The sequence below is a fragment of the Protopterus annectens genome, chromosome 4.part1 (genome assembly GCF_019279795.1).
Source record: "Protopterus annectens isolate FY-2018-M chromosome 4.part1, PAN1.0, whole genome shotgun sequence".
NCBI lineage: Eukaryota > Metazoa > Chordata > Ceratodontiformes > Protopteridae > Protopterus > Protopterus annectens.
The window spans coordinates 650,944,800-650,962,459 of NC_056734.1; positions in this window are offsets into that span (position 1 = coordinate 650,944,800).

Here is a 17,660-nt window from a genome sequence, read left to right on the forward strand (position 1 = left end):
TTCTTGTGCCTCAACGTGGTTAGGGAAACACCACCTATGAGCCCCAAGTCAGAAAAATAGTCAATAAATGATGTTACTTATCCGTACAGCAAAATAGTGCTAGAAATAACGAACGCTCCTCAATGGTAGACAGATGTAATGATGTCTTCCCGTTCGACCTCAGAAACAGCACCGGAGGCAGAAAATATTGCTCATAAAAGCCCAAACATCATGGATGGATGAAGTAGATGGAGTTTTGTGAAAAAAGGGAAAAAATAAAAATGATGTCTTGATAAATCCTTAATATTCCAAAAAGGAACTCAGCAGATACAGAAATATGCAGCTGCAAGGTTGAGGACTCTCCAAATGCCCACAGCCAGCAAGAAACAAAGTGAATTGTAAGGATGTAGCTAGCAAGTTAGGCTTGGTGCACGGCAAGCAAGTAGGTTGATCCAAAAAACAAAAAATGCCAGCACCTTGGAGAGTCAAACAAAAAAGTTTATTTTAAACTTCAAAAAGCTGGTGATTAGACCGGTTTCAGCTAAAAGCTTTCCTCAGTAATACTTCAATGAATTTACAAGAGGCCCTTATATAGCTGTGGAATTTTTTTTTTCATTGATTTGGATCTATGCTGAATATTCCAACAGGAATATAGGTGGTACGGACATATCCTGGGTAGGTTCACTGATACATATACACAATCCAGAATATACAAAAATTTTTTATTTTAGTCCAATAAAGATCATCTTAGATACAGAGATCTCTATGGACTTCCATCTATATTAACAAATATCATATTCAGTGCTAATCATTGTCAATAGTCATCCTTGCTAAACATTTAGATCCATTTGGCAATTGTAAAGTTGAGTATACTTGATTACCATTTGTCAATATTTTTTATATATTTTTTCTATATATTTTTTCCAAATAAAAGATTTTTCTATAATAACCAGACTAACCCCCCACCATTAAAATCTGTGCCCCTCTGGATTCAAATTGGCTTGGATTCGTCAGCAATTTAATACCTCCTTGGCTGGCTTGTTACAACAATCACTGGGATTTATATCTGACTATATATTTTCAGTCTAGAGTGAACCAACTAGTGCAACTTATTGTCATGGATCTTGAAAAATTATTATTAGGCCTATGTTCCGATAAGGACGACCTAAAAATTTTTGGGATTGGAATTGACCAAAATGATACAATTGATTCAGATAGGGCAGATCCAGTTGACGGTTGCGAGAATTCCTTTCACATACTTGGAAAACAAATCAAGGCCCTAAGAACCAATATCTGGCATCATAAGCTTTTAGAAGCATAGCAAATACAAAACATAACCCCACGGGGTTTAAGATGCAAGATACAGCCATTAGTGGCCAATCCAGATGAGACTTTAATGAAAGAGTGGCAGAAAGCACAACAAGAAGCGGCGATGGCCAGGGTTAATATACTCTCAGCCTATTATGAGAGAACTATCAAAACAATATTGAGCAGGTGGAAAAAACTTGCCACTCACTTAAACATCATGAAGGGACCAATACTTTTCAGGATTGTCTAAACAAGTTGGCCAAGGAGGTCTCCACTTTGGAGAATAGTCTAAAAAGTAGGAAACTTCACAAGTTTTCTCGTGACAAAGAGGACTACCTTAAGGGTAGACAATTCGAATCACAGAAGGGTGTCAGGTTTGCCCAAGGCACTAGACATGTGCCTTCTAATCGAAAGAAAAGACCTAGATCTATTCTTAAGAAAACGGGCTCAAATTATATCACATCTAGGGAGGAATCTTCCACTACAGATACAGACATCTCCACAGTTGGGGACTCTCCAAATGCCAAAGGGGTAGAACATCACCACACCCTTTAGGGGTAAGAAACATAGAGCCGGAAGAAAACACAGGGGTTACAAGTCTGGAAGAACTTTTCATGACAGTGATAAAATAAATCAATACTATACAAATGTACACAATATTTCCAAACATGTTTTAACTGAGGAACAACAAGCACTTTTGAATAAAGGACTCGGTTTTATCCCAGGTTTCTTTATTGATGAGAGCACTTTTGTATCTGACATTTTAGATTTTTGTAGAAAGATTAATCTAAAAATATTTTTTCAGCAGCAGGATCAACATACAGACACTCAAAGATCAACTGAATTTAAATTTCATAAATCCACTTTCACACCCCCAATGGACAAGTATGTCTCAGTGTTTCAACAGGCTGTTCTCAAAGATTTACATTTCCATTACAGCTCTCCAGACATTATGCATAATAACATTTCCAAACAGGAACAGCTTGCTCTCACACAACTCAAAAACAACCAAGATATTGTAATCATTCCAGCAGATAAGGGGGGTGCGGTTGTGGTTATGGACAATGATTACTATTTGTATGAAGCAAATAGACAATTATCCAATCACCACCACTATATGAAGATGGATATTGATCCAACATCTGGATTTAAAATGAAATCATGGTATTTCTGGAAGAGGCAGTAGAAAATGGTATTATTTCAGAAAAGACTAAGAAACATCTTACAGTTAAAGATCCTGCCAAACAATATCTATACCTTCTACCCAAGATTCATAAATCTTTGGAACAACCACCGGGCAGACCAATTGTATCGGGCATTGGCTCACTAACGGAACCCCTTTCAGCCTTTCTCACCGAAAAGCTGAAACCATTGCTGAAATTTATTCGTGCCAGAATACAGGACACCACCGAATTTCTGAATATAGTCACCGACACACAGTTGGATTCGGATTGGCTCATGTGCACTTTGGACGTTTCTTCTTTATATACCAGCATCCCTCATTGGGCTGGCCTGATGGCATTGGAATTTTGGCTACAAAAAGCTGATTTATACCCTCCAGGAATGAATACACTAATATTATGCATGGCGGAACACATCTTGACCAAAAATGTATTCTATTTCCAACAGAATTGCTACTGGCAATTACAGGGAACAGCCATGGGAGCCTCCTTATATATGGATTTGTTTATGGGATACATAGAGGAAACCATTATATATGACCACATGCACAATATATATTTACCAGAAATCGACATTTGGAGGAGATACCTGGACGACTGTTGGATGGTTTGGAAAGGAGGACAGGAATATCTAATTGAATTTTGGAATACCTTAATGGCAATATTTGGGGATTGAATTTACGGAAGAACATCATCTCAATGAGATTAATTTTGGATGTCCATCTCAAAAGACAGATGGACAACACATTATCAACATCTATACATAGAAAATTTCCCCAGTATAATACTCTCCTACATGCCAAAAGTTTCCATCCAAAACATATTACAAAAACATTCCAAAATCTCAATTTATGAGAATAAGAAGAATATGTTCCTCACATGAAGATCTTATCACATATCAAGAAGACCTAACCAACAGATTTTTGTCCAGAGGATACTCACCAGAAATCATAAACTCAGCAGTGTATACCTGTAATTCCATACCTAGAGAATCCTTATTGGAATATAACAAGGAAAGGCTAAAGATGATTCCGATGTATGCAGATTGGTCACTACTTATGGCCGTAACAGCAAAAATCTTATCAACATTGTCAATAACCACTGGAATATACTCAACTCGCACCCCCTCTTAGAAAATTACTTAGGAGAACGTTGTTACTTCTCCTATAGAAAGGGGAAATCCCTTTGCAGCCACTTTTCCCATTACAAAAAAACATCCAAAATCAAGCAGGACAAATTTACACAAAGGACACTTACTGGGGACAAGTTGATTGGGAACTTCCCCTGTGGCCATTGCAGCTTTTGCAATTACATTTTCAAAACTATGAGCTTTACCAGCAAAAACACGAGTCAGGTATATGACATCAACTTCTTCGGAAATTGTAGTTCTGACTGGATAATTTATCTAGCCACCTGCACATGCCAGGCATTTTACATCGGCCAGACATCCAGGCAGTTCCGCATTAGAATTTCGGAGCACTTGGGGGACATCAGAAACCACAGAATGACCAATGCACTGTATAAACACTCAACCAAACATTTAAATGCACGATTCACTTTTACTATCATTGATCGCATTGTGGGGGATCGTACCTTTAAATCAGGATGGCATGACATTCTTAATACAAAGGAAAGAAGGTGGATTATTAAACTAGGGGGACTTTTTCCCCCAGGACTAAATGATAAATTATAAGTTTGCAGTAAGTAATTTTATTCTTATTGTATAACATTACATTTTCTATTCTTTTGTTTTCTTAATTCAATAATTTTTTCCATACAGGAGTTTTGTCTCATCTTGGTATACCAGCATATGGGCTGATTATTATTTTACCATGTTTTTTTGTGACAATTCACTATTACAACATATACTTCATTAATTACAGGAAATGATGTCACAAATTTTATAAAAAAATTCCACAGCTATATAAGGGCCTCTTGTAAATTCATTGAAGTATTACTGAGGAAAGCTTTTAGCTGAAACCGGTCTAATCACCAGCTTTTTGAAGTTTAAAATAAACTTTGTTGTTTGACTCTCCAAGGTGCTGGCATTTTTTGTTTTTTGGATCAACCTACTTGCTTGCCGTGCACCAAGCCTAACTTGCTAGCTACATCCTTACAATTCAAATATAGCGTCACCTCTTCTTTTAATGCCTACTACTAACAAGGCATGCTTGTAGGAGTGATAGGCATCAAATCTATCTACTACTGGTCCAGGCTGGTAGAGTGTGGAGTTTCTTGTAAAGACTTTTAACAATTAGCAGCAATATCATAATGTTGTCCTGATTCTGTTTTGTTATGTTAGAAGTTTTGAATACTATCTTTGCCCAAAAAAGGTACAATGGAGGTGGACAAAGTTTTAACAAAATAAAGAGAGAGGTGAAAGCCATTCTTAGACAAGCTGTTGGAACTTTCTATTGTGTGTTCACAAGGTGCACCTGAGTGCTTCAATGATATGGTGAACCCTGGTGCCTGATATACAGCTGACCATGACCCTGTTTTTGCACAGCAAGGAGAGAGATGCATTGTTTTGCCTCACTATGGAGTCGAGTATGAGAAGGATATTGCTATGGGTGGTGGTTTGCCTTATGAGCATTTGGAATGAGTCTATGTGACTCATAGATGTATGTTTCATGGTGCTGCTGCCTTTGATGTGTGTTTGCATGATTATTAAGGGTAAATGTTTAAGTTACACTTGGTAGGCCTCTGTAGCTCAACATTTCTCTCACTCAGAAGAATGCGGACCTCCTTTCCTATGAGTTATGCAGTAGTGCAATGAGCAAATAGCAGTGGAATTTTCTTTTGTTTACCTGTGGCATTGGGGCATTCCTGCTGACTCCATATAGCTTGGCAATGATCAGGGAAGAAAGATGAAATCACAGATTGTGAACCCTATGTTAGCTATGAAGGACTTAGAGTCAGTCAGTAAGATTCCTAAGCAATACAGAAATCATCCCAAACCTTGCCAAAGATGTCCATACAGTAATGGAGGACTTACCTGTTCTCTCTCAAAGTTTGCATTTTGATGTTGACTTCCTTTTTCCACTAGATTCTAAAGTAAGGGGTGTCAGATGTGATTGAAGCTATCACCAAGTAAGTCCTATGTTCAGCAGGCTAAGACATACTCATTACTAACCCTATCAGTTAGCCTATGGGTGATTCTGCTTTCTCTCAGACAATTGTATGACTTCCTTTGAGTCCTTGAAGGCATATTTTGCTGAAGCACTATCTGTGAGGTACAGACATTAACTACTAGATGTAAATAACAGTGTTGGTAAGCATTATAGTGGTATATTTATACACTGTCTTTCTTTATTGAAGTGGTTTGATATACTTGTAAGACTAACTCAGTTTCTCAGGTACTCCACATCAAGGTGCTTGTGTCAGCTATTGTTTTCATCACTACTGGGCAAAACGATTCTTGTCTATGTGTGTGCACATACGCGTGTGTGTGTGTGTGTGTGTGTGTGTGTGTGTGTGTGTGTGTGTGTGTGTGTGTGTGCATGCGCGAGTGTGCGAAAAAGTCCTGCCATGTAGTGTGACTTGAACTTCACTGTAGACAGGCATTTTCATCCATATCTGAGCAGCTTTTAATTTAATAAACTGGAAAGTGCTCTTAGGTTCTCAAGTTTTTTTGTCCAAGGAACCCTGTCTGATCCTCCACAAGGACAGGGTGTCACTCAGATTAAACCCTTGCCTAATCCAAAATATAGTTTTGGATGTTTCTTTAAACCAGTCCTTCAATATTCCAGTCTTCTGGTGATGGCAGAACCTGTTGGGTGGCAGTTTTTTCACAGTTTGGGAATTTATTGACAGAGCAGCTCTTACCTGATTTATATGCAAGAAATTAGAATGATAATTAGCTTATTATGTTATTTTTTCTGGGAAAGAGGTCAGATCCATGCTAACCAGACACTTTCCAACTGGATGGCTAAGTACATTATCTTTTACAATTAGTTAATCAATGATCCATTAGCAAAATCTGTGTTCAATACCCACTGTTCAAGAGCAGTGGTTGCCTCCAGTACTTGCTTCAATAATGTGTTCACTGGGACATCTGTGTTAAATCTGTCATCATTACATGCACTCACTTAATATTATTGACTCACTAATGACCCAATGATTCAGGCCTCTTTTGAGAAATCATTAGTCCAGGGCATACCCATCTGAGTTGTGGTCTCAGTCATTTTTCACTTTTCTTCAACTCTGATAGCACTGCTAGAAATTCTGCCAAACATACGATAAACTGACGTGGGTCTTCATTGTTAAATATCACAAATATCCTCACCAGATCAGTTCTTCTATGAGAGGTCCTTTCCTGATGAGTAAGAGATACTCCACTTGTATTTCTTTATGAAAGAATGAATAGTCTTCTACTATCTGCTGGTTTTGGAGTTCATATGTCCTGGGTAAGTGATATTATAATAGTAAATTGTTAATAAGGTGGTAGCAAATCTTTGTTGATATTTCTTGATTTGTTGAGAGCTGCTCACCGGTGATGAAAGGGTAAACTGGAGGGGATACATAGAGATGAACATATATACAACCAACATGTTATGCACAACTTGTTTTAGCATGGGTGTGAAGCATCCCCAAATATGTGATTTTGCTAAAGCAAGAATTCCATTTGCAGAAAAAAATGTACCAAATCTAGAACCCATTAAAGTAAATCAAATGATAAAATAAAAAACATATCTGTTATGTAGTATTGTTCCTACAAGCAGTTTTTGGTACCCAACATATCAGTCTCTGAAGTGCATTTAGTGCTATTCGTTGTGCTGCACAGCACTTTTGCGTACGTAGTGAGTACCTTTTGGATGTGCAAAACACATAATTTCTGCAACAGTAATGCATGGTTCATTCTGAATTGGAAGTTGTCCTTTATCTGCAGTCTGCTCCTTTGTATAGCAGAAGGTACTGGTTAATTCTTGCCCATTCATTTTTATTTAATTTTATAAAATGAAAGTGGCACTCTATGTTATTAAAACTAGTGCAATAAACATTTTAAAGATATCACACAAGAAATAATATTGCACCAAATTATGTCCAATGTACAAATAATTACATTTATCAACCATGTTAGCGCTGTGTTTTGAGCTGAAGTTCAAATTAATTACTTGGTAATATTTCATCATAATGTGGCTTTAAAATAATAAGAAAGTCAGTCATAACAGTCTCCAAAATGTGCAAGTGCTATAGGCAGCCAGCTAAACTGAAATTGATATTTAAGACTCCAGAAGAAGAAGAAGTATCACTTTCAGTGAGCATTACCACATTATTAACACTAAAAGGATTAGAAGTATTACAAAACAATTAACACACTGGGCAATGCAGTAATGCATAGTATGAGTGGAGTGAGAGAGAAAAGGCTGCAGCACTAGTTTTAAGGCAAAAAAAGAAATTAAACCTTATTTTAACTCTGATATATGTATTTGTAATTCCTTTAATTATGAAAAAGTGTGAATGAGAAAACAGCAAATATCAAGCATCAATGTTTTGCTTTAAGCTTGTTTTTGCACGGGATAGGAGGGTGAGCTCCTGCACCACCCACAAACCATTGCTTATATATAATAAGTCAGAGATCACCATACCTTTTGCGAAACTGTGATTTTGGACATAGTATACGTAAGTCTGCATTCTCACTCTTTCATTCTCACTATTACAGGTTTCGAAGTAACAACTCAGAATAACAAATGATTACTGATAGTAGAGCAAGCACTAAAGTGATATACAAACAAAATGAAGCTCTCAACAAAGCAACAGTATTTTTTTAACAAAAACAGATATTATGGTTTTGTCATTTACTTTATTTTATATAAAGTTGTTATTCTAATATCTGTCGGTAAATTCCCAATGAACAGTGTATTTCTGTTTGCATTTAACACAAAATGTCTTTTGAGTTTGTAATTTATTGCAAATTCCAAAACTTGTTTCGTAGATTCCACACTCAGCGTGCAGTGAACCCTGCCCTCCAGGATTAAGGAAAGCTGTCAGGAGAGGAGAATCCGTCTGTTGTTTTGACTGCATTCCATGTTCCAGAGGAGAAATTGCCAATGAAACTGGTAAGCAATGTTTATAAGCGAGGACACATTTAAAATTTTCAGATGTATTGATGTTCCAAGAATATAGTATACATTTTTACTACAGTAGATGACATTATTTAACATTGCAGTTTACATTGTAAGAAAATTAGTTATCTCTTCCAAGAGAGTAAATGCAAATGCTGTAGTTGCCTGTATAGTACAGTAATTCTATAATGTTGATGTTTATGCTTCTTACTGATGGTTATTAGTTTCTCTAGCACTGCTCCATGCTTGCATTGCATAACTGTCTTAATATCAATACGAAATCTCTGCATCTTTAGCCTTAACCATTTTTATATTTTATGACCCAAAAAGTTTGGGTTAACTGCTTCACTTTGATGAATATAATACAGAGATATATTTCTGATAAATGATCTGACAGAGCTTGTAATACTGCATGCTGTATAAATGCTAAATACTACATGTCTAACTACAGAACCAGGGAATTCAGCTGTGGTACAGCAGTAGCATTGTTACCTCACAGCAAGAGGTCTCCCATTCGATTCTCGGCTAGGCTTGGGAGTGCCTTCTGTGTGGAGTCTGCATGTCATCCCCGCGGTTTGGGTAGCATTCGAAAGACATGCTTGCATAAATGGGCATGCCTTCGTTGAAGGTTGGGCGTCGAGCTGGCACCTCAGCATTTCATAAAAATGTACTGCCAATCATTAGCGGACCGGAGTTCCGCTGTGGTGACCCATTACCGGGAAAAGCCAAAAGACAAACAACATAACTATAGAACCAGGGGCAGTGAAAAGTATTTGAAGTGCACATACACTGCTCGTACTATGTTCACTTGTATATTCACTGTGAACATTTATAAACACTATTCATTATATGTCTAATCATACAAAGAGCTAGGGAAATTAAGATTTTAGTTTGTCAAACCGTTCTGAATGAGATCGCAGTATAGTGTGGATTGGGGACCTTGCCCTTTTCCTCAATGTAGTACAAACTCTGAGTTGATATATATAATTAGTGGCTGTGGGGGGGGGGGTTGCTCCCCTGCAAAAACATTATTTGGGTTGTTTGTGGGTGTCATTTGGCTTCTTTTTGAATGACCTAAATTGTTGGTCATGACAATGTGGGTTTCAACAAACTTGTTTATTGATCAAATGAACTAAATCCATACAGCAGTACATTCTCTTGACATCTATAATTTGCTATATATAAAATCACTTTTTCTTACAGCATATATTACAAGCTAAGAACTGACAACTGTGTAGGCCATAGGAGGAATTGCTATTACAGCAGCTAAATGTCTGACTGCATTTTACTTTTGCTGTGTTAAACTGCAATGAATGCATTATGCTGTACCAATGCATCTTATTTGTTGTCCTGCCTTGTATCATTGAATATATTGTTGTTGTCCCTTTTTTTAGCTGAGGTCATGACTAAAAGGGGTTATGCAGCCATGCCAATTACCCAGCTAATACATTATTAATAAATAAAACTAACTAAAGAAGTAAATAAAATCAACATATTCAAATAAAACCCTGTCCATAAATAAACAACAAATCTAGGGTATATGTAAATTTACAGGGATGTAGGTTGAAACAGCTCAGATTACCAGTCATCCTTACTCATATGCAATGCCTTTATAATTGTTTCCTTGTTGTTATACAATATAGTACTTTTTCATTAACTCTATAATACCAATTATTTGCTAAAAAGAGCATGAAGTACTTCCTCTTTGCTGGCACTCGTGCAGTATACATTCTTGTATAAGCATATCCATTTCAAAGATTTTGTTGATCATAACTCTCGACCAACCCACATTAATCTCACCATTAACCAATGAGCAGTTATCCAGAGCATATGTGCTCACCTGAATGAGACTATCCTCTGAGAATATAATCTTGATCAGGGGCTTGAAAAATGTCACCAAAAACAAATATAAAATGTAAACGGTAACCTTATATTAAGTTATTCTAGTTGAAAGTTTTGGATGGTTGCCCACTGATATCAGAACTGGTGTGAAGCCTGAAGCAACAATAAATCAGGGTAACCTATAGCAAAAAGGCTGAAATATGACTGATCAGTAATACTTGTTTTGTGTTAGTACTGTATTTTCTGGCAAATGCTTACTTGACCAAACTGCAAAAATATTTAGATTGTCCTCATTATAAGCCCTACACTTAGCAAGACCAACTGAATCTACAAAAAATTAATAAATAAATAAATGTGATAATGGTACCAGAATTGTTTGGTTCAGCAATCTGTTGCTTGCAAGGGCAAGTTTCACATAAAAAATTCAAGGTTTGTAAGGGCAAACGTAGAGTTAAGTGATTTTTATTGCCTGAACTGATTCTTGTAGAAACCATAATTGTCAGTCATGATATTGCTGGATCAGTATTTATCTGATGTTTGCTTGCATAAAACATGTGTTATTCATGTACTTTTTGCCAAAAGATCATGACTTAATAACATAACATACTATAACACTATATTTTCCGTAAAAAAACACATTCCCCTAAATTTAATAAAATCCATGTAGGCATAGTGTAGAGCCTACACATGTTACCATGTCCGTGTACACTGTTCCTTTTTGGCAGCACACCATGCATATTAATCATGGTGCTTTGCCGAGGAAGAGCTGTGGGACAAAGTTATTGAATTAGTGTAGGGGAGTGTGCTGCTAACTGTGTCTGCAGATGAGTAACACTCTCTGCACTGTCCAATTGTATTATAGCAATGTAATTTAATTTTTTTTGAAAAACATGTTTGCGCGATGCTGAATGCAGCAATGTTAAGCATTGCCGAGACACCTACCAGACATCTAAAAATAGAAACCGGATATATTTAATTAGTCTGTAAAGATCAAGTTTAAGTGTAGCTGAGTGGGTTTGTCTGGAGTGTCGTGGTGCTCAGCACTGCTGAAAGGCAGCTCAGAGGTATATGTAAAGGTATAGCAAGATTTCACATATCCATGTAGCTAAATAGTTAGAGTTACGGACTCATGCACAGAAGGTGCAGGATTTGAATACATGGAAGAGCAAGTGAGCATTTTTGTTCAAAATAGAAATTAAGCAAATTACTTTTAAATACTGGCCTGCTTCATGCAGCTAAGCTCTGCTAAGACCTGCTAAGTGCTGCATAAATACAATAATGGCTGAAATTGTTTATGCACTGCTTGGCACTGCTTAACTGGTTTGTGCACCACTAAGCACTGCTAAGCATGCGGGTTTTAGCACTGCTGAGCTCAGCTGCCCTGGTTTGCATGCTACTAAGCAACATGCTGCATTTTTAAGTACTGCCCATGGTGTGTAAGGGTAGGAAAACAAGCTATAGTAAGCCCAATAGGCAGGAATACAGCATAATCTGCTAGAGTTCTGTCTCTGAAGGATACAATGACAGGAGTTGGAGAGGGTTCGTGCTTTCAGGCATAGCGGTGGGGCATTCAGGAGACCAGGGTCATGATCGGACTTCTTGTTAAAAACCATGAGGGCCTGCTGATGCAGGGAGGTTACCAGGGCTCAGAGTGCAAGGCAGAAGCTGGGATCGGCTGGCAAAGGACATCACCAATGCAACTGGTATCCCCCTCACAGGTGAGCAGTGTTATCACCACCATGACAACTTGAAAAGATGGAAGGAGTCTTGTTTTGGACACCTGGGCCAAAGAATTCCAGGCTGGGAATGTCCCACATGTATGTAAGTACCATTACCTGTGTTTCACCAGTATCTAATCTTGAATATCTGCTAAACTGGTATGCATAATGGTGTGCTTCTCTCCTAACAACTGCAGAGGAGAGAGCTTGCAACACTGAGGAGCATGCTGGGCACTTGGCCAAGTTGTGTCGCATGTTGAGTACAGATATATTTTGCTATCTATAGTCAAATAAGCAAGACAGAGTAAAGCATTAACACTTATTAGGTATATACAGTAAAAATTATATTGCAATGAATGTTGCTGTAGTGCTAAAGGCAAAAAGTATAAGCAATAGTAAAGCAAATAATATATATAATAAAGTTGATGCAATAACTGTGGAAATACAGTTGTGTTGCAATACCTGCATAATGACAACTGTTGTGCAATAAAAACATGAAATTATACCAGTAACTGGTTGAAAGTTTCTCTAATAAAGTCTGTTGTGCAATGACTGTGGACGTAGGGCTGTTTTGCAAGATATAATCATTAAAACTGTACTGCAATAAAAATGCCAAATAGTATCAGTACCTGCATGAAAGTATATCTACTGTAGTCTGTTGTACAATGAGTGTAGGTTCAGAGATGTTTTGTAAGAAATGACTTGTGACAACTGGTCTGTAATGACACATGGACCAATAGCAATAACACCAAGGTAAATCGTGTACAGTAGGATTTTAGACTGCAAATAATAACCCATAATTGGATCTTGTTTGTTGACTTCACAGATATTTCAACACACTAACAATGTATTGTGTACATCTGAATTCTATGTAGTAATGTATACTTACCTAGTATCTCTGTCAAACTTGAATGTCATGCATCTGTGTTCAGCTGTTTTTTTTTTTTGCAGTGAAGTATAAAACTGTACCACTATTAGCAGGTCATATCTTGGTGCCAGGTGAGCTCTAGGCAAATATCAGTCAATCACTAACCAGCAGTGACTCAGTAGTTCAGTTTGCAAAATGTTGTGTATGAAATACATTTTTGACACACAGAGCAATGTTTGAATCCAGTGTTATGTAGATATGTAGATCTAAATATTACAGTATCAGTCACATAATGTTTACAGATATTCTTTCCACAGGAACTACAGGTAAATGGGTGAGGTATCCCACATTATGACTGTATTAATGTGTGTTTACATGTCACAGACTGTTAGAATCATTACTAGGAATGTGAAAATACAGCATAAAATACAGGAATAACTATAATAATAATAATTATAAAATAAAATAAAATAAAAGAAATAAAATGTGTAAGCTCTGGTAAGGCTGCATGCCTGGAGTGTGTATTAAAGGCTGCTGCTGTCAATTAATACATTTGATGCAGATGTTCTCTGCAGTCACTGCTGTTGGGTTCGATCCCCATGCCTGCCAAGCAAGGCATGATAGTTGTTTACTGTCGGTACTGTACACATACATGTCTTTCAAGTATCACGCTGTCACAGAATGGAATTTTTGTTGCCTAATCCTGCTGTCACAGATGTATCATCAACATGATTATATAAATAGAAAAGTAACACTACATCAGCCTACAGTACGCCTTGGTAGTTATATAGGGACACCTGATTTGCAAGTGTTCTGTGTAGTTGGGTACCTGCAGTTGTTACTGCTTGTCCTATACTGTCCCATCCAGATAGCTTGAGAGGTATGTATGTGGTATAGCAGCACACTTTTTCAAATAAATGAAGGACAGACCTGTAGAGTAAATAGCAGTACTGTTAACAGCTATATAGCCTATAATGGTATTAATGGACTGTATTTCCTTCTCTCCCCACCCCTTATCTTCAAATATTTATTATTGTTATGCATTGGTTATGGTTTACTATTAGCATATGTTGTTCCATAAACTTTATTTTGGGGTATGTGTGCTGTATTACAATGGTTGCATATGAACATATCTTGTTGAATTTCCTATTCTGTTGGCCATATGCTGGAATTATTACTGGCATGCTGTTAATATGATGGCTGTTCTGTTATTCATTGTTGTGTTTCAAATAATATGCATTGAAATGCAATAGGGTTATTTCCAATGTTCGGGCATAATGTTATTACTAACAATGGTTTTGTTCATAACTAACCTAAATGTATTGCTTCACCTCCATAACCGCAACACATCAGGGAAGGCCGGTCCCTGCTGATCCACCTACCCTATCTCAGCTGGCCATGGCACCGGGTCCCAGCACATCTGGGACCCAAGCCAGTGGTGCCCCTTCTGCTGGCCCTGCACCACATTCTGGTGGAACTGCCTCAGGGGACAGGGCCCCCCGCCGGGAGTGGTGGTGGAGGGGCAGTTGTCACCCAGGATTGACTACAGGCTATGGTGCACAAGATTGCTCATAGGATCTATGAATGTCACCTGTGCTGGATTGATGGCAGACTAAACAAACTGGTGGGGCAGGGTAGCCCTCTCACCCAGCCTCCAGCACAGCCACCTTCAGGTCAGTGAAGCAGCAGTGTGGACTGCCCATGAGTGGGGACCTCAGTCATGCTGCTGCCATCTGGAGGTACATGCATTTTGGATTCCACAACACCCTCCCCATCCAAGGTGTTTACCCCCCTCATGTGTCACATACCACCCCTGTCTGCTGTCTTGTCTTGTCTGCAATTGCATCCTTACCTACCCAACTTACCTCCCCACACATAGCTATATCCCTTCCACAACATTCCACTCTCTTCTTATAAAAAAATAAATAAATAAAAAGTGGGCACCTGCCCTACAAAAAGAAAATATCACCCAATACATACCTCTCTATTTCACACACGTGTCCACTGGACACAACTAATTTGGTACAATTGGCTTGACAACACATATATGTTGTCCTCACCCCTCTCTCTGTGGTTTGAGACTCCAAATTCATCCACAAAATCTGTCAAACTGTACACCTGCTGTACAGGAAGTGGAAAGGTATGGTCCTTCCCTACGCCCATCCTGCACATCTCTACCTTGCTTTTCACTATGTTTTTCTCCATGCTTGCCCCCATTTCACCACTGTCCTGTCACCCCTTTATCTATTCTTTTTAAATTTTTAGCACAGGTTTGCACAAAGTGCTGCACATACCTGCTTGAATGAGCTTTAAAGTGCCTTAATGGTCCTATGTGTTTCTTATAGTGTTAAGCACATTCTCCCCTGCCATGTTTTGGACCCAGGCTCCTGTGAACTAGGGCCTACTGCACTAACCCTTTAGGTGACACAGATCTTAATTAAAGCAAGTGTTTCAAGCAGTACACACTGATTGCCACTGACAGACTGAAATCAAACCTAATGTGACAAATGGGAGTGTACCTGTGACTGATGCAGAAATACACCAGTAAACAGCCAAATAAATAATAATGGCAGCATGTGAGGCCTGGGATAGCAGGTAAATGTTCCCTTTTACCTGCAACATCATCAAACATACCAGCTAAGGCGCCAGTGGCAGAGTACATATGTCCAAATGGGACTCTGCTGCAGAACAATTGCCTTTTAAAGCCATGCACATACTGATCAATGCAGACATGTCACATCCTGTACATGAGTACATATATCTGGCAAATACACATGCTACAGCACTGACTCAGTTGCTCAATCTGTTAAATTCCTTGCATACAGAGCATTTTGCCACACACAGTCCTGGGTTTGAATCCAGTGTGTTGCACTTCAAACACATTGTTCCGAATACAGCAAGTAATGACTGAGTCATGCAGTTTTAATACCCAGAGATTACTGTTACTGAATTATCAGCTACCCAGTTTGCAAGTGACAGGGCTGCAGATTAGGACACACTGCACATATTTGTATAGCCTATTATCTCATCTACTAATCTGCAACTGGCATTGTTGCATAACAGATGTATCTTCAGCACATGCCTCATTTGGACTGTAATGAGTACCCTTACGCTAGCTCTGCTGTAACAACAGGGCTGCCACAGCTGCCACATTTACATGTACAGCTTGCAGGCCTCCAAAATGTTTACACTGCCCTCCATTGTGTCCAAGGCTGCAGCAGCATCTGCAGCCTGGAGCATACACAACTGTATGTTAAGGTAGTTGCTACAGACTGACTATACCTCCCAACCCCCTATAACATGGGATCCGGACACAACCATACATAAAGGGGGGAAAAGGCCCAGAGATGGGGACATGTTTCACAGTTTGCCCCTACAAAGATAGTAAGTTGATAGAATAGCAGCTACTGCATTACCATGCATGTTCTGATGGTTATGAAGTATGACACTCAGATGTCTTTCTCCCCTTCTGATCTCAACCCACAAAGTTTGCCAGTGACCTGCCAGATGACCACAATGTCATGGGATACTGACCAAACCTATAAGGCAAAACTGTGGACATACTTCATACATCTCTACAGTGGACAGTATTGTACTTCCCCTCTTGTGATGCTGTAGCCTCCACACCTCAGTAATGTCCATCTCAAAAACTAATAAAGAGGAAAAGGCCTACATGAAGGCCTTATATATTGCACGGTGGTGCCATATCATTGGCTAATGATAGTGCAATTCAGCTGTTTTGGAGGCACTTAGCAATTCTGAGCCACATATTGGTACACCTGTTAATGAGCATTACCTACAATGGGCAAGCAACCGTTTATGGGGGAACAGGCCTGTATGTCATTTTACTCACACATAGACAGCACATGTGCAAAGCATTTGCAGAGGAATGCTTCAATAAAAGGAATACAACACTCTACTAGGTATGTACTACATTTCCCCATAAAAAGGGATGCAGATGGGAGGATGGAGGTATAGGGAATAGGGATTAAAACTGTAGGCTTGTATTAGATATATGATAATGACATGTCAGCGATACTCTCCTGTCCAACACCTACAGGCATACCTCTCACTTGTGCCTGCTTTGAATCACATCTCTGCTCTGTTCCTGCCCATTCCTCCTACAGTGGTTGGCTGTTGTAGTAAAGATAGTGAATTACATGTAAAACATAGTGACAGTAAATAAGGGTGTACACTCCTGTAACATAAAACTATGCACTTTAAATCATCTTCTCTCAGTCTGTCAATGTCACACATAAATAGTACTAATATTGTAAAAGTGTCCCTGAATGTCCCTGATGTACACTGGCTAAGTCCCTGTTTCATGGACATTCATCCATGTCTGGTTGAGAGCTATGCCTAACATACCTCTCAACCTCCTACAGTAAGAAATCAGGACACAGCCATATTTAATGGGGAGACAAAGGCCCAAACTCATTAACAGAGTATACATATTGGCCATACAAAGTAAGAATGTGACTAAAGTAACAGAGTTTACTGTAGAGCAAGTGTTGTCTTTGGGGTCTGATGGGTGACAGATTCTGTGTCACTTTTCTGACAGCAACCATCAATCAATGGACAAACATTTGTCAGACATGCAAAAGTTTCATAGGTTCATAGGTAGGTACTAGGCTATTGGCCCTAGGGCCTATATACGCTTAGCCAAAAAGGTACCCTGACTTTCACCACACAAGAAAAA